Below are 24,790 nucleotides of genomic sequence, written 5' to 3' on the forward strand. Positions count from 1 at the left end.
CTTTCCATATGCGACAATGCAGGCGGCAGCGCACAAGGCCGCGCATACGTTTCAAGCATTTGTCTAGTCTGAAAACTGCGCAAAGGATTCAATACAATGCACAAAGCGAGCGAGGCCTCTCTAACTCAAGGGACGCCGTCCATCTTAACCTACCCAGCCAACTTCGTTGCACGCGACCAGGCTGCAACACAGTATTTTCAAAAGTCCACCGCGTCAGCCCCATACGCAGCCACCCCCGCTGCAAAATAACCCCCCCCCCCCCCCTCAGTTTAGTTTCTATCAGAAGGAAGCTGCTCTTCTACCGGAATACAGTTACGTAGTACTGGGGCGCTATAACGTAAAATGATTCCAAACTTCAGACGTCAAATTTCCGTAACCACCAACGCAAGCATCGGGCGGTGACCCGCAGAGTTGTCTGAAGAACCCAATCAAACACTTTCCTAGTTCATAGGAGGTCAACTTTCTTCGTTTTCGAAACCAATCTAGTGTAGACCATGTTCTACACTCAGCGGTTTTTCTTATCTAATTGGCTGACAAGAGGCGAGGAGCACGCTGTAGTGGCGATGGTGTCGATGGGGCCGAGCCAGCACAGTGAAAATTGATAATTGCATGAAGAGGGTATACTGCAGGCTTCTCCGGTTGGTCCGCTTCGCCTTACTTAGCTTGCGGTGGCTGGTCGAAAATCGCGGCGGAGTGCAACAGAACGATAAGAATGCCGCTAAAACGGATCCTCAGCAAGGAAGAGTTGGCAGAGCGATGTCGTATGCATGCCGAAAGGGCTCGATAACGTTTTACTGTCACGCAAAAAGGTTTTACTGCCACGCAAAAAAATAAATACGTGCTCACCTCACCGGCAGGTGCTAGTAGCGAGGGCCTGAGCGATCGGCGGGCAGCCATCTTCTATTCCTTTCGGAACGGGGCAGTCCGTGGCTATTCAGAAAAATTTTCAGTTTTGTTCGACCCTTCAGACTCATTTTTGGTGTCGCCGTAGCCACGATGTTACGTATAAAGACCAAGGTGGATAACGTTGTCGCCACGTGCCGTGTGCTGTATGTCCGAGAGAAAGTGAGTGAGGGTGAGCCGACCATCGCGGCTCGCTGCAGCTGCAGCATTCAACACTCGAGTTGCCGTCGTTGTCACGCCATTATCGTCATGCACCAGTCCTCACCCCATTCTCCTAATACCGTTGTCACGTGATCGTCGTCATTGCGTTTTCTTCATACAGTATTCTTAATGTTCTCGTTGTCAAAGATCATCGTGATGTCATCGCAGTCGTTCCAACGTCGTCATTGCAACGTCGACATCTGACCCTCGTTATGCCATCGTTTTTACGCCATCTTCGTCCCACAGTGGCCACCATACTATTGTCGTCATGCGGACATCGTCACTTTCTCGTTTTACTATCGTCAGCACTTCCGTAACCCTAAATATACACTGCACGACTATTGCCGTCTTAATGTCGTGGTCATAATGGCTTTATCGATGCATCGGCAGTCATTACGTCTTTGTCATTTATATGTGTATCTTACCTCGCAATTCAATCGTGATTATGAAGCCGTTGTCAGGACAAGGGTGTTATGGCGTTGTGTTCGCGCCGTTGTCGTCGTCATTCCAGCTTCGTTTTCCGGTTGTCGTCGTACCGTCGACGTCAACTTTATCGCCGTAAAACCATTGTCCCAATCTCGTAGTCTTCACGCTGCCGCGCTCATTTAGGAATTGCCATCTCGCCGTAATTCTGTGGTCATCACACCGCGTTTGTTGTTGCTTCGACGCCATAACACCGTCGTCACCACCATTGCTCTACGATACTGGAGCATTTCGAATGCAGCCAAACCACAGGTGTTCCGAGAATTCCCACTAAAGATGTTAAGTACGCGTGATAAGTACAATCTATTGCTAAATTGCTGAAAGGCTAATCGCTTTACAATCGACCGTCAACGTAAGTTGAGTTATGCTGTAATTCATTTAGCACTCCAACCGTCCGAAAACACAAAAGACAGCACCACGCACATGCGATGTACCAAAATGTTTTAAATAGTTTCAACCAGTTTAAACACAATCTCTAATTGGTAGTAGGAAAGACAAACAGACTCGTACAGCCCGTTGTCTCAGCTTCGAGTGTCATTCGGACAGAACGTTTCCTTTGTTTTGTAGACGGGCAATATATGACCCAATAGACTGTGCAGATAGCCCACGTTGCAGACATTGACACACCTTTCGTTGTACTAGACGGGTTCCCGACGCGGCTCCGGAAAGCCGTGTGCGGCCTCCACGTTACACATTTAAAAGCCGATCAGACTCACCATCTACTGCAGTCGAAACGATAAGCTGATAAGGCGCCGCAAGATCCAGCCGTCGCAATTGCTAATCGAGAAAGAAGTCTGTATAAGGTGTTTCAACGAATACTGGACAGAAGACTAAAAAATAACTGTTTTGAATTACCAGGTTGGTTACTTCGGAGACTTGCCCTCAGTGATGGCGACATAGAGTAGACGGGCGGTACATAGTAATTCGACGCTAATTCACACGGCTGTATTATATAATTTAACCTTTTTGTTTCAGCAGACTCGTCGTAATTAGGAAATTGAACCGAGCTCTCCGTACAAGGCGTATTAAATCTTCGATTATAAAAAAAAAAAAGATGCGGTTACCCGCGGTTATGTGGCCCGACGAAATTTGGCTATCAGAACCCACGAAACCGAAACTAGGATGCTGCAGCGAGCTCAAAACCTTGCTCCTCGAGACGATGTTCTGCTTATGTCACGCATCATCGGACAGCCGTAGCGCCTTGTCAGCGAGGAGCACTGAATCCAAAGCGGTGACTGCCCGCTGTTGGGTGACATAAGCAGAACGTCGCCTTGATGGTCGCGGCCTAATTAGCACTCACTGCGTCCTCGCAGTTTTGGTTTCGTGCTCTCTGATAGCCTAATTTCGTTTTCTCACAATTCCACCGGTATATGCCTTTCTCTAGGTTGAAAAGTTAATAGAGCTTGTATGCAGATCACGTTCTAATTTTCCAATTACGATGAGCCCGTTGAAATCAAATGTGTATATAATCAATTTTGCTCAATTAGTGGTTAATTATCACTTACCACTCGTGCCTTCTTGGTCGCCACCGCTAACAGCATATCTCGGTAGGAACCTCCCGTTTAGTTCAAAATGGCTATTGTTAAATATTACTAAACGTATTCTTAGAAATACCTTGTGCAGACTACTTTGAAGCACTACTTGCAAATATTTTCCAGGCAAGACGTCATATCGAGACCACTTGTTTTATTCATACAAGTGACTGTGCTTGACACTTTTCGCGGGCGTTATACCATGCCATTTTTCTCACCTTTAATTCTTACAAAGAGCCCCAATGCCATCCAACTGCTGCAAAGGTATAACGCCTTATTCTCTTGCAAATGGGCTGTTTGCATTGTTCCTACGTCTCTGCAGTTTTCTGCAGTATTTTGTTAGATGCGGTGAATCACAGATTACCGCATCCTTCGTGTTAATTAGATGACTGAAGGAGTGTACCTCTGCCACAAACTATCATAATATTTTACATTCGAGAGTTGATCTAGAGCATGCAAATCATACACATGCCACAAAACTGCAGTTCTACTGGCGTGTAGAGCACAGGCGCTATGCGTACGAGGCCGGTAACAAAAAAAATGTCACAGTTTCGCCCTAAGGGCGAAGCAATGAATGCGATAGCAACACAGCAATGTCATACGATGTAAGGTGAGCGGCTTTGGTAGCAATATGAATTGTAGTAAACATGAGCTGATTAAGTAAGCAGGTGTGCTGCGGCGTAAGTAGACCGACATGAAGAGAGACTCGATGACCACGAGAAGGCGCGTGTGAAACGGTGGTGTTGATGAGAAGCGCTTCCCGTGGGCAGCACGCGTGCGAAGGGACACACCTGTAGCCCTGCACTGCCGATCCGGGCAGCATTACATGTGTAGCGTGCGTTGGAAAATGTGGCCCGTCTATTACTAACTGAATGAACAAGCGTGGTGTGAGCGCGCACAAACAAACATGGATAGATCACACGGAATGACTGCAGACGACTGTCAAAACGCTGGCAGCAAGCAGCGGGCGAAGGTACGTGCGGTCTATCGCTTCAACGGAAACTGAGCGTGCATAAAGGTCAGAGCCGTGTGGAGATAAGAGACGGTGCGGCGAGCGACGAGCGCGGTTGCTGGCAGAGGTAAAGTGCGCCCCCCCCCCCCCCCCCCCCCGCTCCCTCCGGCGCTGGCTGCCCGCTTCCTTGCTTGCGCGTGGGAGAGATAAGAGACCGTGCGGTCGAGCGACGAGCGCGGTTGTTGGCACAGTAGAAGTGCCCCCCCCCCCCCCCCCCCCCCCGCTCCCTCCGGCGCTGGCTTCCCGCTTCGTTGCTTGCGCGTGGGAGATTGAGTGCGTTCGCTCTCCGTGATCGCGCGTCCCAGCACGCTTCCGCTCGGGCATACGGCGCGCGGTGAAGATTTTATCTATACGGAACCTCACGGCGACGGCGACGGCGACGGCGACGCCGACGGCAGAAATCCGGTTGAAGTGTCCATATAATTGCTATCGCAATAAAACAGATCGTTTTAGGATGTGTTAACACAATATTTATTTTTATTCATATTAGAAAGATTCATGTTGCGCTGAGCAGGGCTGTACAAAGTAGTACTTCCGGGAGTTCTGCATCGCTGCTGGTATTTGGATGCACCATGAATGGTACAGCGTTACCCGATGTGCCCATCTGCAAGATCAGTTCAGTAGAGTGTGAAATTTCAACCCCAAACACTGCAAAACTAAAAACCTACTAAGAACATCATTTACAATACCGAATATGCTTCTGAGTGGGAAATAAATCACATCGCTGTTTCTTAAAATAGAGCTGGCAATGCACAACAACAATGCTATATTTTCGTAATTGAATAAGAAATTGTGCACCACACAAGTTATAATCATTGCGAGATTGGTCAAGGCCAAAGCCGACCTCAGGAAAACACACATGCAAAACAAGAACGGCATCCAAAGTTCGCAATAGAGAGTAGACATTCAATGTCCATTTAAAACGCAAAGATTACTGCGAGAAGTATTACTAAGCTTTATTAGTGAATCGTGATTGTGCAGTAGCAAAACGTGCAGTGTTACAAAAAGAAGAATCACTAAACACCGATGAGACAATAAATAGCAGGTGGCGACGCAGCGTGGAAATTTGAGCGCCAAATTGCGCTGACGTCACAGATTCCTACCGTCGCTAGTTAGGTCTGTTTTTGTCTATCTATAAAAAACAAAGTATTACATTGTACTTCCATTCAAGCAAATGCCCAACCTTTGACGTTACAACAATTTTTCTTCCGCTAAAATGAGTCAAATAGGAGTAAGCGCTCTGAAGTATTTTGCATTCCCCTTACCGCCAGTGTGAAGTATCTAAGACTCCACTAAACAAATATACAGCTTATGATTCATGCTCTTGAATGACAATTTACTCTTATTTTGCCACATTATTGGCACCATGGTTATAAATATAGTACCCTTGGCAGTCGAAACTGACAAAGTGTCGTTATTTAGCATCCATCTAACCCAAATGCTAATTTCTCGACTCACTTGATTCCATTTAAAGCAATAAAAAATGTATTATAGCTTTTGTTGTCAAAACAATCTTTGATATTAGTATTTAGGGCTTATATACAAAGTTTAGCGTGCATTTGTTAAGCATCTATTTATACAAAATGTAGTTTAACACCGAGTAACAAATTTTGAAAGATATCGCCTTGTGCAAAACGCGTCATTTTGTATGTCAAGTTTCCCTAATCTTATCTCTCACCCTACTCATTTTTTGTTATCACCGAAGCTTGTGAAACTTGAATGGAAGCGCGACACATATGTGTAGTGCTTCCTGTAAGTAACGCGGGCACCAGCGATCACGCCTTAACCTTCGGGGGGTCATGTATAACATTCAGAGCGCTTGACCAGCAGGTCACATTTTCGACGATCGCCGACTTTGCTCTCCGCTATCATTGTGTTTAAGTGCTACTTGTTGTGCTGGGCAAAGTTGACCCAATAAAGAGTTTATTTCGTGAGTAATAGCTTTGACACTGCGTATTTTTACCATCGTCACTACAACGATACATCTGGTGGATGTGCTTGTTTATTCTGTACCGGACACACCCCTGCAAGCCACGGCCGTGAAGACATCGTCTGCATCGCCAAGGACTAGCAAGCTAGCCGCAAGGTGCAACAGTTGCCGGCTGAGTGCAGACTCCTATCAGACACCCGCGAGCTCACGGCCTATTCAACAGCCACAATAGAGAGTTTTAGATAAGGGGCACGCAAGCGTTGGGGCTCCGTAGCACTTGGGGCCATGGTTATGCGCATGCGCGGACACCCACGCGCATGTGCAGTACCGTATGCCCCAAGCGCTAGGGGGCCCCAACGCTTGCGTCCCCCTAATCTAAAGCTATGTAATGGCAGCCTCAGCGTCGTCTGCAATGGTCATGCCACAGCAAGTGAAAGAACCGTCAACGTTCCGAACGCGAATTATCGATTGAACTCTTCATAAAATTGAAGTTGAAGCTTATTGAAATTTCGTAATTTTACAATACATCTGCATAGGATGAGTGTGAAATCGGAGGATCGTAGGTCCCAAACTGAAAACTGTCTGAGGGTCCTCCTCACAAAAAAAAAAAGAAGAAAAAAAAAACACGGGCAGCTTGCACTAGTGGTGCAAGGCTGGAGAAAACAGCGGAGCTGGTAATCGACCTCGCTTTTCTTACAGGTTTTACTAGGCTTGGCTAAGTTTTCCTAGGAAAGGCTAAGTGCTGCGAGGCACGGTATTCCGAATCGGCTCACCGCCGTTGCGCAGATTCTTGCTTGGCCGCGCGACGCGCTTCAAGATGAGCGGATGCTTCTTCGGGTGTCCGGATCTTCTGTGGTCGTCCCATGTCAAGGGTATACATGTACCCGCCACTGAGTCAATGAGAGCTCTGCCGCCGTCGCGGCGGCTCCGAGCTTTGTCTTCCCGGTGACTTCATGGCCAAGCTGCGCCTCCACACTTGTCGAGGGGGGGGTGTCTGGCTGAAACGCGCTGAGCCAACGCCAGAGGCGCCTGCTGCAGTCACGGACACGGCGGCGTAGTTCATTTTCCAGGGCAGCTGGGCCCTCGGACTGTGGCGCCGCCGCACGGGAGATCGTAAACCACGGCTACTGCTCCAGTCAGGTAGACTGCTCCCTCCCTGATAGTGAGATTATTTTTCGATCATCAAAACAGTGATGCGTTTATTTAGGAATAGGCGAAGGACGGGAAAAGGCAGACCCCTGTCACCTGCCAGACTTGAAGGCACAACTGTGGCAGCTGTTAAGAGATCGATGCTATTCCTAAATAAACGCATCACTGTTTTGATGATCCAAATTTAATCTCACTATCAGGGAGGGAGCAGTCTACCTGACTGGAGCAGTATTTCTTTATTTGGGGTGTTGCTATGCTGCGCTCCGCAACACCCCAACGACCGCCGCTTCGCGCCGGAGCCCGGCACCGCGACTTCCGCCGTGGCACCGGGGCACAAACAGATCCGAGGCGCCACCGTGGTTCACGTTCTCCCGGACGGCGGCGCCACAGTTCGAGGGCCCAGCTGCCCTGAAAAATGAATTGCGCGACACGGCGCGAATTCGGCGCGAACGCGGGAAAAAGGGGAAACGCGGGTGGTGTCGGCAGCAGCTCTGCGCGTTGCCTCATTGGTGCAGCTAAAATTAATTTCGCTCTCTCTCGCTCGCTCTCATTTTCGCTTTCCCTCTCCCGAGCATTCAGGGCGCCGCGCGCATGCTCTCCTTCCCTCTTCTTAACGTCCCATGTCAAGGTAACATGTACACTGCAAGGAGAGGAGGCAAAGCACATGCCGTTCCGCGAGGTGGTTTCTAGGCAACGCTGTGACCTCATTACTCGACGAGGTTTTGCGGCTCGCGGCACAATTTGCGGCTGGCTTAAACAGCTCCGCTGTTAAAAGTGGACAGGGGTTGAGTTCATTATTCAGCAGACAATGGTGGATCAGCGTGATAAAAATACATTATCAAATCTATATATATATATACATATATATATATATATATATATATATATATATATATATATACCAGAAAAAAGTGATTCTGGATCCGGGTAAATATTCACAGTGAAGTAGACGCGCGTATGAAGCGGTTTATTGACGTTTCGGCCGGGATCCGCCCTTCATCAGAATGCGGCTTTCTGATGAAGGCCGGACCCCGGCCGAAACGTCAATAAACCGCTTTATACGCGCGTCTACTTCACTGTATGTATATATATATATATATATATATATATATGAAAATTATGGCAATGAATAAGAATTATTACAGGTTGTCCAAAACACAGAAAAGTCGGCAAAGGACAGCACAGCGTGGACAGCCTACAATGCATCCATCGGCGACGCTATGTGGAATGCCGGCCTGGCGACCGTGTTTATATTTCGACTCCGACATTCCGACGACGACTTAGTGAAAAGCTACTGCGACATTATTTCGAACCATACAAGATCCTCTAACGTGTTGGCGCACTGGACTATAAGGTCGTGCCAGATGGCATTACGCAATCGCAGTGGCGCCGTGCCTGACCTAATGTCATCCACGTAATTCTTCTTCAGCCATCCTACGCGCGCTAACAAACTCTTTGACGAGATTGTTATGTTTTACTTTGTTATGTTTCGTTATTGCGCTTTTGATTTTTTGCTTAAGAGTTCTATGCGCTGTATTCAGGTGATGCTTTTTAGGAGGGGGTCGTTGGACACGTGTACTTATCACCTTTAGCGCCGACCAAATTGCACGGGCTGACAAATGTTCAACGTTATCGCCCAGCGCAAGACGTGCCTTTCAGTATCTGAAGCTACTGTAATGGTATTGCTGGTTCTATCCGTTGTCAGTTGTCACCGAACCTTGTGTAATCTGACCGTATCCACGACACGGATTGTGTAGCACTTTCTGGAAGGCATGGGGGAACCAGCGATTACGCGGCCACCTCCGACGTGTCATGTTTAGAAGCGGGCATGTTTCACCCACAGATCACATTCTGGACACTCGCTGTGTTCGCCGCTAACGCAGGGCTTCAGTGTCACTTGTTTAGCTGTGCAGAAGTTCATAAGTTTGACACTTTGTTCAGAGTTTTGACACTGCCTCATTCTATATTGTCACAACAACGTGACAATATATATGCATAATTGCCTTCAGACGAGTTCACTGAAAATAGGATATTACTTACTTCGACGTGATTGCGGAGGAGGAAGGCGTGGTTGACGTGATGAGGGCCTACCTCTTGTAGTAACAGGTGTCGAACGACGATTAGACTGGTACCTTTCCCCTACACTTAAAAATACTCCATGCGCTGCAAAAGCAGATGGCTGGCGTCCTCCATGCATCGTTGAGAGTAGAAGGAAAATTGAGGCCAAAACGAAAAACATATTTGCTAGAATATATGGTTATGTGTAAATGCCACTCAAGTTGGAATGCTGCCCCATCTATATAACCCTTGGAACACAATGAACAAATAACATTTTCTCCCAAGTCATCCTAACCGCATATTTTATGTTTGCCGCGTGGCCGTCATTCCGTGGCAGTGGCCGTTTCTTTGTTATGCGACGGACACTCCTGTCTTGAAAAGCGTATGAGAACACCTTGTACTAATGAATAGACTTTACAGAGAGTCGCACTTCTTTACCATTGTCTCTCGCCGAGAAAGGTACTGTAAGGCAATGTTCATGATAACTTGAAAAAGCCTTTGTCTGGAAGAAGTCCCAGTTGCACCCGTGAGACGAAGCATCGATTGCGATAGCAAATTAGCGTTATGATAGTAGTTGCATCGGTCGTATAAACTTGTGAACATTTTCTCAATAAACTAAACTAAAACTAGCATGGTGTCAAGCGAGTACATAAAACATGAAGACATCTCACTCGATCACCACGCACATTCGCTGTGAAAACACTGGCGAAAGGAAGTGCGGCTACAGTAGCACTCGAATTTACCTTCGTGCTTCCTCTCGCTGCAACGTGAACTTAGCGGCGAGAACACAGCGCACACGAAGCTATCAGCACTAGCCGCGGACTGTGCCTATCGAAGATCGCTTTCAAGATGGGGCCCTGTCAGCCGCGCCATTCTAAGGGGCTGCCATAAAAAAGCGCCCCCCGCCCTCGCCTCCCCCACGGAGCATAGCAGGCGAGGGAAAACGGCGCGCTTCCTCGCTTCTGTAGTCCCATGCGCGCGACACTGAGCCGCCACTGGAGTGGAACGCCCCTCCCCTTTCCATCCCTCCCCTCCCCCCGGTGCCTTGCGCGCGACGGAAAAATGCGCTCTTCCTCGCCGCGTTCTTCCGTTGCATGTGCGAGATTGGCTCACCATCTTTGGCTCACAAATAAATAAAGATATTATTATTATTATTATTATTATTATTATTATTATTATTATTATTACATTCACAACATTTCACTCGCTCATACAGCAAACGGCGCTCGTCGACGATGTTATCGCCCTTGCACTTTATCCGGAACATCACGGCGACGGCGACAGCAGAAATGCGCGTGGAGTGTGAATAAGCAATAAAAATTCACAGTTTCACCGGCAAGGTGAAGCATTCATTGACACTGAAAATTGGTTGAAAATTACGCGATTTAACGGTAGTAGTTTGAACGGCCGTAGAAACTTGCAAACATAGGCATACTAACTAAATTAACAAGTATTGTGCCACGCGTGCACAAGCAAACATGAACAGAACTCACTCTATGACCGCTCAAACTCACTGTCAAAACGCTGTAATGAGGAAGCGCTGCACGGAACCGAGTGAATTGACCTTTTTGCCACTTCTCGCATCAATGAGAACTAAGCTGGGAAAATACAGCGCGAGGCTCTGGCCCCAGTCGCAGATGGACACAGCGATGTCCAAGCGGTGTTCACAGCAGGAAACTATCGGTGTTCAAGATACAGCGGCCCGGGCGCTAGAACGTGGCCCCGTCATTTCCCTCCCCCCGGACCCTTGCGCGCGACGGAAGACGGCGCGCTTCCTCCCAGCTTTCCTCCCTTTAGTGAGCAAAGGTTGAACCACGATCGCCGGCTCACCCTCGCACGCTTCCACTCGCACATGCAGCATAAGGTGCACAGTGAAGATTTTATCGCCCTTGGACTTCATACGGAACCTCACGGCGACGCCGATGGCAGAAATGCGCGTGGAGTGTTTATATAATTGATATCGCAAAAAATTCTTTCAGGATTTGCACTTGATAATAGCAACAACAAATAAATACATTAGTTATATCCAACAGATGCTATTAGACGATCAGTTTTCATAAGCCCATTCTGATGAGCTGACAGATATCTTTTCAACATATTTGTTTTTTATATGATGAGTAAGTGAAAGCAAAAAATACACATGTACGGTCATTCCTGCAAGCGCGGACCTCTCTGTATGTTTGACATGCCTTTGCTTTTCTATGGATGTTCCATCTCCAAACATGCTATTCATAATCAGGTATCTGCTCCTGATGTCACTTTTATGTTTCAGTATAAAATCTGCCTATTTAGGTTACGGTGGCTGCAGGGACGTAGCCAGGGAGGGGGGCTTATGAGGCTTCACCCCCTCCCTCGAAATTTTTTTCGTGCTGTCATGCACCGCCGACCAAAACAACCACCGGCGCCGGCAATCTTGCTGGATTTTGTCTACAATTTCTGTTTGACGCTCGAAAAGATATTTCGGCGCGAAAATTGCGAACTCGGGCTGGATTTCGTGGCAATGCTCATGCGCCTGGAGTCACCTAACGCAAGGAGCCCCAGCCGAGCGCGAAGTTTCAAGGGCTTTTCAATAGTGAGCGGGCGCGTCGCGACATCTCGCAGCGGCCGCGGAATCTAAGGAGCGCATGGATTTTCAATTCCGAAACTTGATGGGTATAAAGTTCTCATAAACGTTTGAAGCGAAAGGTGCACTGACATTTCCAAAGGCGTGATTCTAGATTTTTAATTCTGGCACTTTATAGGATTTAATGTTCTTATAAACTTGGGCCAACATGCGCGCACTGGAACCCTCGTGTCGAAGCCACTCCAGATAATGGAAGCACGCGCTCGCAATCTTCCACACACACGAAAATGTTAAATATCACCGTTACAGTCAGCTGGGAGCTGATAACTTTCTCCAAACATTTTCAGGAGGCGCGCCCAATGTGATCGATCAGCTGGACCAGGGCGGACAAAGTAAAATAAGAGAAAACAGAAGAAAGTTAACGGCCTATTAAATTTGAGACAGTTCTTTTTTGCAGGTGGCAAGGTCTGGCTTTCCGTGGCCATAGGGACAGTAATCCTATGGATTTAAGCAAAGCCCTCGCTGAAGATACTGGTATTTCCAGAGTGCTTCTTCGCATGCGAGCTGATTGTGGAGATACATATCTGAAGAACCATTTGGGAAGTTGCCCCAGTAATGCCTCGTATTTAAGCCGGATGTACAATACCAAATTATAGAAATTTGGGGTGAAATTATCAAAGAAAGCCTAGATGCAAAAGTGAACGCTGCAGGCTGCTTCTCCGTACTTGCTGACGAAACAACTAATATTGCTGGAATCGAACAGCTTACTGTTTGTGTAAGGTACCTAAACAAGGATGTCAACGATATCGAAGAAGTTTTTTAGGTTTTAGCACAGGAATAGATGCCCTTCTGTCATTGCGACTGCAGGTTATGTGTACTTAAGTACAACCTGCTGCAGATTCTAGTCAGCCTTCCAGTGCCACTGCCAGCGCAGAGAGATTTTCAAACATAAGATTACTAAAGAACTACTTGCGCTCTACAATGTCTGAGGAACGCATAGTTATGCTGGCGCTTTTATACACCCACAGAGACGTCGCCATCAACCTGTCCGAAGTTATTGAACGCTTCGCTAAACTTGCCCTCTGAGTGAAGTTTATCCTTTAGATAGCAAAGCACTAAAAATCAATGCTTGTAAAAATATCTGTGCCTTAATTCACGTTCCTATATAAGCTCGTAATTATGAAAACGCATGACTGTTCATTAACTTTTCTAACCACAGAAATTTTCACCGTTTATTACAACAGTTAGCATCATGACCAAAATTATCATGCGAATACAAAAATCACGAGGACATCAATAACCAATTTTGACCGACCTTGCTCATTGAAAGCCCGGTCCACGCGGCGTTTTCCAAAAACTCATATGGATATTGGGTAAATGAACTTGCCGCATCATCTGCAGGAACGGCGTGCCGAGGCCGACGTGGCAGCGACAGGGATCCAGTCGTGTGCCGATCGGCCCCACTCACCGCACCCGACTAAAGAAACCGACGCTGACGATTGATCCCGTGCTCTCGGGTTATGCAGCCGAGGGTCATAACCAGCTAGACACCGTGGCGGATGCTTTAAAACTATGTACAACCAGTTGAGAGACAATAAAGTGAAAAAAAATACATCTGCGCTTACCTCTCTAAGTAGGAGCACTTTGTCTTCTCCGAGTCTCCTCGCCGACAAACTCTTCACCCAACCACTAGTGAAATAATTGTGGGACTCCAGCAATTTGTAGGCTTTCATCTGGTTCAGGGTCACAAAACTGGTGGAGAATAGCAAGTAGTTGACGATGTCGTCATAAGCGACACTTGTCAACAGACTGGCATCAGCACTTATGTCCATTCCCAGGCGCAGTGTGTAGGGATGGACGTTCTCTCACAGTTGAATCTTTTCTTTGTACCGTACACACGCAGGATCCAATCAACTGTGCGAAGAAGCCCTTGCATAAGGACCGTGCAGTTGGAAATGCTGGCATGTCCAAGGAAAAGACGAATAGAAGCCTGTCACGACTCAGAGAAAACAACTGCTCGACGGACTCTCGCAGCGCGCGCGCGTCAGACCAGCGACAAGCGGTTCGCAAGCATGGCGGCCGTGGCAGCGAGCCCGCGGATGTGACGTCACGTGCAAGCTATGTATACAAGCAGTGAACTTGATTTCCACCGACACTTTCTTGCGCTTTATCTTCGCCTTTGTATATGCCATTCTATCTTCACATTTTTAATGTATATTTGCGGAACTTCTGCTTTTCATATGGACTCATTGTTGTGACTATTATTTCAGTGCAATTACTCACAATATACGACCGGTAACAGCTGCTCCTGCGCAATCCATTGCAACGAAGGACAGAGTCATTGAGGTTTTTCCCTGGACGTTGCGTATCTACAAAAATGTAAACAAGGTTTTTGAATGACAAAGATTCATCAAAATATTTGTCCCCAACTTTTTCATTTATGGCCTTTACGTTTTTCATATCAGCTGCATGCACTGCTTTGCTGGTTTCGAACTGATATAGTTCTAAAGTTCGCGTGATATTTTCTTTACTTATTAAATAGACAAAAAACGTGGAATCATTAATATCAGTTATTTCTGCCACAATTTTTGGAACAAACGAATATATTCCTTTATTAAAGAATACAAATTTGACTTGACAGTGCGTAGCGTTCAATAACTTGTGTGCAGCATCTAATATACAATAGCATTGGCAATGGCAATGCCGTTATTATTCATGTATTTGATCCCTTGACAACTGCTATAAGGAGGAGGCCGCGCTGCAACATGAGCCCCTCACCCAGAACAGAATTTCTGGCTACGCCACTCGGTGGCTGTCAGCGCAAGTTTTATTTTATCCACTCGAATGTATCTCAAGCACGCCTCGCACATAGACATTATTCTACATGTCAAGAATGGGTATTTGTGACGGCCCATAAGTGAACGTGAACTTTGTACTTCAACTTGTGGTCAGTAAAACGCTACTTCAACAGCCATGGAAATTGAAACCTCCTTTGTTGAGCACACAAAAATAATTCGGACGAAACCTATTTCACGGTGATTGTCGACGTATACGTGTAACATTCAATCAAGATTGCGATACAATGTATTGCCACCAGTGCAACGATCGAGTTATGTATGAGGTGTGTAAAGCAGCGCGATTACTCTTTCGATCTGCCCTATGAACCCTCACTACCCTCTAGCGCCGCCCCCGTGACCCAAGCTGTATTCAGTGACGCACGTTGGCGAGAAGCTCATTCAAGAGTGACACAAACCGAGTGCGTTCATGGCGAAACTCGCTATACCATTGTCGTGAAAGTCGTTCACTGAAAAGCGGCACATACGCAGTGCACTTGTAGCGTATCACGCTAAAGCGTAGAGTTTATGGCCTTGCTTAACCAGTGTGACGTGGCTTCGATTATGCCAAGCATCTGAAAAATTCTGAAGGAGCTTTATCGTCCCACTCACAGTGGCACATACATAGTTACATATGTTGTCAGTAAAGACGTCCATTGAAGAACGGCACACACCTACTGTCACAGAACCACTAAGGAAAGTTGGCAAAAAGGTGAACTTTCCTGCCAAAGGCAAAGCATTGAATGTGATACACCAATATTACACGGCTATGTGAAATAAGGAGAGTAGTTTTATCGGCCCCATAGACATCTAAACATTCCTTTAAAAACTAAATTACCAAGCATGGTGTCAGGCGAGCACAGGCCAATAAGAACGCATCTCCTTCGATGACCGCGGACACTAGCTGGCAAAACACTGGCGTGAGGAGTCGTGGTTGCAGTAGTGAGCGAATTGACCTTCGCGCTCGCTCTTGTTTCAACCCAAGATAAGCGGCGATAACAAAGCGCTCACGATGATATCAGCCCTCGGTGAATCTAGACTCTGTCCCCATCGCAGATAATTTTCGAGATAGGGTCCACGCGGCCGCATTCAGCCGCGACATACGCATCCACCAGCGATGCAGAACGACTCCCCCTCCCCAAATTTAGGTTTCCTATCACAACCCAGCTGTCCTTTTACTGGAACGCAGTAACGCAGCATTGGTAATCTAAATCTTCTAGCATGTTTCTGTGATTTCTTGATTCATACGATTTTTATTTCTGTTCTAAGCCATTAGTGCAGTTTGAGCGTTAGATGGAATGACTGCACGTGGTAGTCAAGAGTTATGACCGTCTGGGTGTGCGGGAGCCTTCGGTTTACGGGGATCGTGTAAGCGGATGGACTATGAGTCGGGGCTTCTGCCATTTAGTTCGTCGAAGCGGTGCCCTGGCTTTGAAGCCAACCTATCGCCGATGCACCACACTCGAGCCGCAACATTTATTGAACAGAACAGATGCCCCGACGTGCGTGGATGGGTTGTCTTTGCGGAACTGCGTCTTGCGAGGTTGTGAGACAACAGGCCACTTTGAATGCAAAATATTGCTATATGCATATTGCGTGTTTCCTGTGGACGATTGGCTCGGATACCCCGACGAAGAAGACGAACTGCTCCTTGCTCTCGAGCTGTCGGCTGAACTGGTCAGCGCTGCAGTTACCTTTTGTATATATACATTGTAAATAGTCTGCAGTTCATGATCCTTCGTTCGCGTAACATTTTGGCGGAGAGTGCCGTTCCTTGTCCTCTCCACGGAGCTCCGCAGCGGCCGCACCGTCCAGCTTTCCACCATGGCTCCCGGTGACGACACCTCGTCTGCTTCTACTCCTGCGACTCTAACAACGTACGTCACGGTTTCCACTCCCCGCAATCCTGGCATATTCTCCGGTACGGATAATGTCGACGTTGAGGACTGGCTCAGCATGTATGAGCGTGTTAGCCAAAACAACTGCTAGGACCCTACCATAATGCTAGCGATTTTCCTCTTTTATTTGGGCGGAACACCTCGTGTCTGGTTCCGGACACATGAGGACGAGATCTCTGGCTGGGGGGCTTTCAAGGAGAAACTCCGCGACCTCATTGAAAATTCGACTGGTCGGCAGCTGGCTGCAACAAAAGAGTTTGCTACCCGAGTACAGTCTTCCACTGAATCGTATGTCTCGTACATACCAGATGTGCTCACTCGTGCAGACGTACATACAAGAGGGATCGCGGGTGACGCGTTCAACTTGTTGATCTTCAACAATGTGTCCACCATCGACGTTATTGTCAAGGAATGCCACCGCTTTGAGCTCGCCAAAAGCCGCCGCGTCATTCCACAGTTCTCCCGTCTCCCTAACACGGCTGCGACGTCGTCCTGCGTCGACCTTACCGCTCCACCCCCCTTCAATGAGAACATCACACGTATTGTTCGCCGCGAGCTGAAGGCTGCAAGTCCTGCCCCGTTCTATCCACGCCCACTTGACCCCACCAATGACCAACCAGCCCCAGCGATCTCCCTCATTAAGGCAGTTGTGCGCAAAAATTTGCCTACCTCGGTTTTCCTGCTGCTTGCTCTATCTCCCGACCTGACGCCAGAACAGTGCCGACAGGGGCGTCTCGTAGCGATATGTATTCCCCTCCCAGATACCGCAATCCTACAGAGGGGAGAACACCGGACAAGCCAATCTGCTTCCGTTGCTTCCGAATTGGCCACGTAGCTTGCCACTGCCGCACGACCGGTACTTCCGCGTATTCGAGCCACTTTCCCCGTCTCCTCGCCCATGTGCGGACCCTCACCGCTACTCGCCTCGCCGTATGCCTGCTACCTCTGACGTATCCGTCGATGACAGTGGTCCCGCTCGCTCGCGGTCACCTCAGGGCCGTCAGTCCCCGTCGCCCCAGCCGCGCCGCTATTCGTCGCCGACCAATTATGGCCCCTCCCGGACGGAAAACTAGACCACGCAGCTCCTGGGGGTAGTGCTGCATTATCTTCATCCTGTCGAAATCCTCCATTGACGCTCCCAACGAACCAGAACTTACTTGATGTTCACGTCGACGGTGTCTCTTTGACGGCGTTAATAGATACTGGAGCCCAGGTGTCCATTATGAGTTATAACATCCGTCGTCGACTGAAGAAGGTTCTCACGCCTGCTACTACACGAGCCGTACGCGTCGCCGATGGCAGCACTGTTGCTGTCACTGGAATGTGTGCTTCTCGTACAAGTATCGCCGACCGCCACGTTCCAATTCTTTTTACACTGCTCACCAATTGTCCCCATGATCTAATCCTCGGACTAGACTTTCTTACGGCGCATTCAGCTTTGATCCACTGTTCTGCTGGTACTCTTTGCCTCGAACTTTCCTCTACTCGGGCATATTCGTGCCGAACTCCCGAACAACTTTCGTACGACCACCTTCGTCCGCCTGCCGCCTAAAGCCTTGACTTACGTCGATTTGCTACAATCTTTCCCTGTGCCCGACGGTGATTACGTCGCCACACCTGTTCTCGATGTCCTTTTGATGCGCAATATTACTGTGGCCCACTCCGTCGTTACCGTCGCTGATAACCGGACATGCCTCCCCGTCATCGAATTTGGCCTGACAAAGCAAGTTCTACTCCAAAGCATATCGGTTGCAACTCTGCATGCTACAGGAGATGAACACGTCACGGCGTTTACCGTAAACGTCTGCTCCGATTTTTCTCCATGTCCACAGGATGCTATTTGCCCTGACGCAACGTTTAGTCCCATGATTGCTGCGGACCTATTGCCTGAGCAAGCAGCAGCTCTGTGTCGCCTTTTGGCTTCCTACCACGACATATTCGACCTCAACAATCGACAATTGCGCCAGACTTGAATTTTTAAGCATCACATAAATACTGGTGGTGCAAGTCCTATTCATCGCCGGCCTTATCGAGTTTCTGCTTCAGACCGTACGTTATTCAAGATGAAGTACACAAGATGCTTGCCAAAGGCATTGTTGAACCCTCGTCGGGCCCTTCGGCGTCGCCCGTTGTGCTTTTGAAATATAAAGATAGCACATGGCTTTTGTGCGCAGATTATTGTCTAAATTGAATTAATAAAAACGACTTCTACCCCTTGCCTCGAATAGACGACGCCCGCGATTGTCTCCATGGTGCCAACTACTTTTCATCAATAGACGTTCGGTCTGGTTATTTGCAAATTTTTGTGGATGAAAAGAACCAAGAGAAGACCGCATTCGTCACCTCTGATGCTCTATATAAACTCAAAAATACACCATTCGGTCTATGCAACACCCCAGCAACGTTTGAACGTATGATGGACTCTTTGCTTCAAGAGTTCAAATGGTCAACATGTCTCTGCTACCTAGACGACGTTCTAGTAATTACGCCTACATTGGAGACATACCTTGAGCGCTAATCACCTGTTCTTCAAGTCTTCTGCGAGGCTGGGCTCCAACTAAAGTCCTCGAAATGTCACTTCAGTCGTCGGCAGATTGCAGTGCTGGGCCACCTCGTCGACACTTCCGGTATTCAACCAGACCCGGAGAAAATTCGTGCTGTCACGTCTTTTCCTGTACCCCAGTCTGTCAAAGAAGTCCAAAGTATTGTAGCACTACGTTCCTACTTCCGACGGCTTGCTAAAGACTTCACAGCGATTGCCTGACCGCTTACTGATCTTCTGAAGAAGAACGTGCCGTTTACGTGGGGTCCTGCTCAAACTGCCGCGTTTGCCCAGCTGACCAACATTCTCACCACGCCACCTATACTGGCCCACAGGCATCAGTACGGACTTCTGTAGGAGAGGATGGCTCAAAATAGGCATATTGCACATGCATATTGCGTGTCTCGTGTGGACGATGCGCGCGGGAGCCCCGACGAAGAAGACGAACTGCTCCTTGTTCTCGAGCTGTCGGCTGAACTGGCCAGCGCTGCAGTTGCCTTCTGTAAATATACATTTTAAATAGTCTTCCGTGCATAATCCTTCGTTCGCGTAACAATATTTATTGCATCGGCCTTGAAACATCGGAACTACGGGTAGCGTCTCCGTGGAGCACCGTTGTGTGCAACTTGCGCGCACCACAGTGTGATTACACGAATGATGGGGCGTGGGTGATGGAGGGAAGATATGTAATTACGCGAAGTGCCATTGGAGGGAATTAAATTGAGGTTCAGCTAAGAGAAAGAACATCAAACTTGTAACACCATTGTAACTTTAGACGCGTAGTCTCTTCATGTCTGTATGAATAGTTTTCATTCTCGGACTTCCCTATTTCATCATAATAAGCAGCTAACCCATCTCAATGAGCGTCACAGCCTTGCGCACTGCAATGTGACTTTGTGACATCCACATCCCCTCCAAGTTTCCCTCACTGACATCGAGGCGAATATCAACTCCTTCTGTAGCACTATGAGCTCCTTGTTGAGAACGAATTCAGCCGGAATTCTTTAGCTTGGTAATTTCACATATTTCGTTGTGAATACACATTGCGAGCGTGGATGAATAGCAATAATGGGAGTCTTCTGGCCTTAGAGATCTGTCAAGTATTGTCTAAATATTCATGATCAGAATTGCAGCGGCTGTGTTTTCGCTGTAGGTAAGTATTTATATTTTCATGGAAATCAAGGCACGCTTCTTCCACACGTTACGATCATGGCTTCTACAACTTCACCTAATATACTGATTTGGTTTCTGTACATTCTTATATAATGCAATACATTCACCCGATCTTATTATTACCCAAACAACATTAACATACTGTATTTCTGACACGGTTGCACAAAATTAATCTTATGTGTTGCAAATTACTTGCTCTTTCAATTTGTGCGAAAATGAGGCAGGCAACAGCTTCGTGTACAATTACATTTGCATGCATACGTTGAAGCTTTCCTTGGGGAGTGTAGCTAAGGCTATTCTTTTTCAACTATGAACGCATAAACCGTATATAGAAAGAGCGACGCACTTGAACGTAATGCGCCCGCGGCCACGCCGAAGTTTCAGCAAGCGACAGATGTCCCGTTATGTGGCATGATAAAAAGTATGGCATTGTTCGAGCTCCAAAAACTGCAGGCATGGTGAAGAAAATATTCGTGCAAAGAAATCTATTGCGTAAAACCTGCCTATGTGTTCTGTGGAACTGTGCGTCATCTTATGTGACAATGTGTATTGCTCAGCGCACCCTAAGGTATCATGTGGAGCTTTAGAGCGAGCTGGATTTTTTAATTAATTTTTAATTGAAATTATCTCCTGTTAACCTATATGACAAGCTCGTAGAAGTGTTCCAGAATCTTAAAAGAAAGTGCTACCCGAATAATACATATCAAACAACGTAACGTGGACAACAAGCGGATGTCGTCTGACATGCCGCAATAAAAGAAAAGGTCTTACTTTGGGCCCAATGCAAGCGTGCCCCGAATTGTGCAGACCTACGGGTCAAATTTAAGAAGTTGAGAAATAAAATTAATGCCATGATCCGCTCCGCAAAGCAAACATATTTTCGAGACAAATCTAAAGCTGCTAGTTACACTAGTAAGAAAACATGATCGTTATTTAAGAGCTTTGGAGGCGCTAATACGCTAGCAAATATAATTAATTATTTTACTTCCAGTTTATCGAGAGGCAGACAGAATGTGGCTGATCAGTTTAACAACCACTTCTCTCCTGTAATTAGAAACACGAACTTACAGGTAGGTTTGTGCACTTTGCGTCACAGCATTAGTGAATAGGCATATCTGCCTTCAATTTCTCAGGAATAGCTAAGATTGATTATTTGCAGTTTAAAATGTACTAAATCTCCTGGAATTTACGGTACTTTCATTATTGACTTACGCAGAACATATGAACACATCAAAAAGGTTTTGCTAGCACTACTCAATCGCATAATATCAAGTGGTGAAATTGCTGTAAAACTGAAAACAGCAATAGTTATACCTCTTCATAAAAGTGGGGCGCCTAATAAAAATTGAAAATCATCGCCCTATTTCGATTCTGCCTTCTATTGCTCAAATACTAAAAAAACACTTATTGTTAACGATGACAAGATTTCTGGACGCCCACAGCATTTTGTCGCCTAGTCAGTATGGTTTCCGGCCCGGCAAAAACACTCAAACCCTTCTGGAAGATTTCTCTGATCAGTTGAATGTAGTTTTTGATAATAATAAAGCTAGTTGTGCGCTCCTTCTTGATTGTAGGAAGGCTTTTGACAGTGTTCATCATGGTCTGTTGTTAAATAAGTTTTCTTGTTAGGATTTCGGAGTGCTATTGGTCGTAGTTAGCAAATTTTGTTCGGGATAGGCGTCAGCTCGTCTCATTTTGGCTAGTTCATAGCGCATTCTTCATTAATAATGCTGGAGTTCCGCAGGGATCTATACTCAGTGCGTTCTTATTCAATATTTTTGTAAATGACCTCTATAGCATGATACCCGTTTCTCTTTATCAATACGCCGATGACACCGTGATCGTAACTTCTGCCAACAGCTACTATGATGCGATTGCTCCTTTACAGTCTGCTGCGACGAAAGATATGGACTGGTTTCGAAATAACCTAATTAATATACATGTATCTAAGAGGCAATTATTGTGCTTCCATAATCCTTTGAGGAAGGTAGCTCTTGACTATCCTCTTGTTTTGCATTGTTCAGATTGCTCATCTTGTACTTGTAGACTGCTACAGTATTCATCTGCTGTAAAGTAGCTTTTTTATATCTTGACAGCGACCTTTCCTGGAACAGCCACCTTGCTTATGTTTGCAAAAGACTTCGCGCCGTATCATGTCTACTGTACAATATAAGATATAACATGCCCTTATCGGTAAGGAAAACAATAACACACGCTTTAGGATACAGTCTGCTGCGGTATGGAATAACAATTTACGGGCATTGTGCTGATCGCTGGCACAGCAGAATAAATGCTATACTGAACTCCCTCTTAAAAACATATCTTATGATCTGAGCCTGAATGCTGATGCCGATCGTTTCAAAGTACTACCGATGCCGAGTTTCAATGATCTCTTAATGCAAACGGTTGTTTTAAAACACTTCTGGTCCAGTGAATTCATAGTACCGTATACTTCTTCCGGTTGCTTATGGCCCAGGGACTCCTTTTGGAAGCCACGTTGTTCCACAACATACTGCGCTAGAGCTCGCGCCCATTATGTCCAACCTACTTCAATAAATTACGTCCCCCCCCCCCCGCACCTATTGTGCAAAAACGAAATACATGTTAAAGAGACTGCTATGGCGTATCTGTTTGTAAAGGCGTATTTGTTTCTTTTGTTTACAGTTATTGCTTGTGTTTGTGCATGTGATTGTGCAATTCCTTCGCAGCATAACGGCCTGATTGGTGTATGGTTATCTATTATCTCATGGTCATTATGTTAACACGCATTGGTATGTTTCTGTGTTTCATTATGCTCAATGAAAATTCTTTTCATAGACACTGTGTAACTTTTAATATTTTTTTCTCGTATGCCATACTCAAGTTCCCTGCTTAAAAATAATGTATTATTGTACCGTGTATGGTTTTGCTGCCTGCCAGGCTCTGCAAAGGCTTTGGCAGGCCTGTATGAATGTACTGATTTTATTATTGGCAATGAAAGTATTATTATTATTATTATTATTATTATTATTATTATTATTATTATTATTATTATTATTATTATTATTATTATTATTATTATCGGTTGTACTAGGTACAGTTTCTATGACCATATCTTATGAAACCTATAATAATAATGGCATACTCATAATGGCCTGCGCATGGCCTCTTGTACATTGGTTGTGCTTTGTGAAAGAACAATACCTGGCGGTGACATTCGGTGACTTCGCTGCACATTTTATTCATTCTCCGCCAGCACATTTTTCCTTAGCTGCACGCCTTCCTTTTTGTTCGCAATTGTCAGCATACAATGAGGTTTCGGCCGATGAATATATCGAAAGGCGCTGTGCTTGCCGAATGAAACGAACAGTAAAAGGCATCAACAGGAGATAATGCTAAGTGTAGTTCACATTAGAAGAAAATATGGAGCTCGGCAGGCAATGAATTGCGTAGGACAGATATCTGATGGACCTTTAAATCCACAGAATGGGTGCTAAGAGAAGGGAAGCGCAGTTGAGAACAGCAGAAAATTATGTGGGGGCGATGATAGTAGGAAAGTTGCACGCGCAAGTTGAAATCAAGTGGCGCAAGACAAGGGGTAATTGGAGATCATTAGGATGGGGGCGAGCCGCAGTCCTACAACATACCGGGCCGCGACTCCTGCAGTGGACATAAAAATAGGGTGATGATGATGCTGATGACTAGAATGGAAATAATTCCATTCATGGAATCAGGTCAGGTGATATTATTAGGACATATGAATGCTCACATGGTAGATCTTAGACAGTTACGCTGATTACACCAGTCCCTTAGTGCTGGAAAACTTTATAACTAAACGAGAGGCTGTGAACTTTCATATCAATTTACCACATTTATTTGTACACTTTCAACAAAATGAGAACTTCGCATGACGTAGAGTTCTTTTAGGGTACTTTGAAACAGCTCATAACAACCACATACAACATTTTCACGGACGAAATAAAGAATACTCGCAACAAATGACAGTACGATTGCGTTAATCTAGGCACTTAGAAGTTTGGGCACACATCACAAATGAAGATATGTCGACTATTTTCAAACGAAAAACTGGTGCCACAATTACTTGCCAGTTCAGTGGAGAAGCTTTGTAAGCGTTTCATCAAACACCGCTGAACAGGCCGGAAGCCAGTGGTTCAGAATATTCACGAAGCCTTCAATTAAGTGAAACACGTGACAATATTCCACAATATAATTACTAGACATGGCCTCATTTCGCTGTTATTATAAAGACGACGAAATTACTTCATCAGGACACAAAGAAAACACATTAAATGCTTCCTTGCGCTTCTGGCCGAGCTAGATGGTAAATGTAATAACGTCCTAGAAGCACCTCTATCATTCATGTTGGTATATACCTGAGATTATATAAAACGCACGGTATCGTACCCGATTATTATTAATATTATTATTATTGTTATTATTATATTATTATTATTATTTGGTTTTTACACATATACACACAAGGATACGAAAGAAATAGGGCGGGAGCAAGCG

The sequence above is a fragment of the Dermacentor silvarum genome, chromosome 5, assembly GCF_013339745.2.
Source record: "Dermacentor silvarum isolate Dsil-2018 chromosome 5, BIME_Dsil_1.4, whole genome shotgun sequence".
NCBI classification, from domain to species: Eukaryota; Metazoa; Arthropoda; class Arachnida; order Ixodida; family Ixodidae; genus Dermacentor; species Dermacentor silvarum.